This window comes from Psammomys obesus, unplaced genomic scaffold (genome assembly GCF_907164565.1).
Source record: "Psammomys obesus unplaced genomic scaffold, mPsaObe1.curated_primary_1811, whole genome shotgun sequence".
Classification (NCBI taxonomy): Eukaryota; Metazoa; Chordata; class Mammalia; order Rodentia; family Muridae; genus Psammomys; species Psammomys obesus.
The window spans coordinates 2,417,899-2,420,883 of record NW_026591643.1 but is presented as its reverse complement, the minus strand read 5'-3'; positions in this window follow the sequence as shown (position 1 = coordinate 2,420,883).

The following is a 2,985-nucleotide window of genomic DNA, read 5'->3' as shown; positions in this document are numbered from 1 at the left end:
TGCCCAGAACTGAGGGCTACCAGAAACATCACTGAGGTCTTACCAAGTGTAAGAGGAGCAAGTCAAGTTGTCCACGTGTTAACCATAAGGGGACTCGGGTTCACATAGGGCTACCACTGATCCTCAGACCTTTGATTGAGTGGCACGGATGTGATAATGGGTTCCAGGTAGGAATGTCCCCCATGCCCGGTTACCAGGGCAGAGGAGCTAGGCTTCTGTCTGGACCCACCTGATGAGTGCCAGTTCTACGGAGTACCAAGCTCTATGCGGATCCCTTTTCTGGGCTTAACATAAACATTCCTTTATTCACTTAAAATTGCCTGAGCCCCTCATTGGAATTTTGACCTTGATCCTACATGCAAAGCCCAACAGAGACTATGGAGTGAAAGAAAGCATGTTCTGGGAGCAACAGATGTGGTAGCCTGGGGTGCTAGTCCTCATTCCAAAGATGCTGAGCCTTACTTTGCACAGCACATAGACTAAAAAAAAAAACTAAAGAAAGAATGTAAACTGGTACAACCACTTTGGAAGTCTATCTGGTGCTTTCTCAGACAATTAGGAATAGTGCTTCCTCAAGACCCAGCTATACCACTGCTGGGTATATACCCAAAATTTGCTCAAGTACACAACAGGGATATTTGCTCAACCATGTTTATATCAGCTTTATTTGTAATAGCCAGAACCTGGAAACAACCCAGATGTCCATCAGCGGAGGAATGGATACAGAAATTGTGGTATTTTTACACAATGGAAATACTACTCAGCAATCAAAAAGGAGGAAATCATGAAATTTGCAGGCAAATGGTGGGATCTAGAAAAGATCATTCTGAGTGAAATATCTCAGAAGCAGAAAGACAAACACAGTACATACTCGCTTATATAGACCTATAAAATATGATAAACATAATGAAATCTATACACCTAAAAAAGATAATCAAGAGAGCAGACATGGGGTAAGATGATCAATTCTCATTTAGAAAGACAGATGGGATGTGCATTGAATGTATGACAGGAGTCTACCGCAGAAGGCATCTGAAAGACTCTACCTAGCAGTGTTTCAAAGCAGATACTAAGACTCATAAACCTTTGGCAGAGTACAGGGAATCATATGAAAGAAGGGGAATTAGTATGATGGGAAAAGGATAGGAGCGCTACAAGGACCAAATATATCTGGGCACAGGGTCTTCTGAGACTGACATTCAACCAAGGACCATCTATGGATATAACCTAGAACCTCTGCTTGGATGTAGCCCATGGTAGCTCAGTAACCAATTGGTTACCCATAGTAAGGGGAACAAGGACTATTTCTAACAGGAACTCAATGACTGGCTCTTTGGCCTCCCCATCCCCCAAGGGAGGAGCAGTCCTGTTAGGCCACAGAGGAGGACTTTGCAGCCAGTCCTGGAGATACCTGATAAAACAGGGTCAGATGAATGGGGAGGAGGTCCCCCCCTATCAGTGGACTTGGAAAGGGGCAGGGAGGAGATGAGGGAGGGAAGGTGGGATTGGGAGGGAATGAGGAAGCAGGATACAGCTGGGATACAGAGTTGATAAAATGTAACTAATAAGGAAAAAATGAAATAAAAATATCTAAAAAGTAAGAAAAAGAAAGTGGGTAGAAAGGGAACAGAGTCCTCAGGGATAACATGGAAAAAAGACAGTGCTCCTGGGCTATAGAATTAAGGCCTCCTTATCACCTAAGGATTGATTGGCAATCAAAGGAGACAAGGCCCAGGTTATGTGAGACTTCATCCCTGTGGGTCCACTCTTAAGGGTTGTTATCACATACACAAGAATCATCTTGTGATTCAAGGACACAGTGTGACAAGTGTTGCCAAAACCCTGTGTGCACACTGTAGGGCCTACTCCACAGATACGGGTGGAGTTAGGGAATCCAAGCCCAAGCCACATCCTGACCCAGATGGCCTCCCTAGGGTGCAAAGACCCCCCCCAAAAAAAAGCATGGGGGCTTTATTTCTATGGCAAAACCCTGGTATTCTGGTATTTGGGAGGAAAATGGGGACACCACACCCACCCATACTGCGGCTTAGTGGTATGTTGATCCAGCCGATCCACATTTAATCAAAACTGAGCTCTGTACACCTGCTACAGTGACCACACCCTGGGTCCTCCCAGATTTCCTGAACCAAGGGAGAGAGCAAAGACAGGTCGCTAGAATATGCTGTAGGTAGCATGCCCTCATGCAACTGATCCTTAATCATGTCCCCCACTGCCACAGTCTTGTGTAGACACTAGGTATGTTGTAAGAAAGATCACAGCCAAGTCTTCACTTGCAGATTCCAAGGAATGAAGGAGTTAACTACTTTCCAGTCCACTCAAGAGCAGCAAAATAGCCCTCTGTGGGATGCTGAGCAGCAGGCAGTTATGACAGATCTGTATGTAGGATTTGGAACCTGCAAACTCTGGCAGAAAAACTGGCCACTGGAAGCTAAACAGCTCACAGAGTATACAAACCTCAATATGTGGATTAAAATGAAAGATTTTTTTTTAAGGCAGTATCTGGCTATATAGCCCAGCCTGGCCTGGAACCAGTGATCCTCCTGCCTTGTTCTCCCATGTGCCACAGTATTATGCCTGTCTTAAAAGTTTTTTGTTTTGGTTTGCTTTTATTGCTAAGGTTAAAACAATACTAATACATACATGATAAAGTTTATGACATACAAGGAAGTAAAATGTTGCAAGTATCTCATGCAGAGCAAGGAACATATGAAGGTCAACAGAGATGAGCAAAAGCTATATAAACTCCAGTGAAGCCCTTGGAAAGAAAAAAAGATATCACAAAAGTAGAATCCTGTAAGATCAACCAATCAAAAAGCTCAGTGTGGTGGTACACACTTTTAAGCCCAGGACTAAGAAGGTAGAGATCTCTGTGAGTTGAAACTGGTCTACATAATGAATTCCAGAACAGCCAGAGCTATGTAGAGGGACTCTGACTGCAAAAAAAAAAAAAAAAAAAAAAAAAAA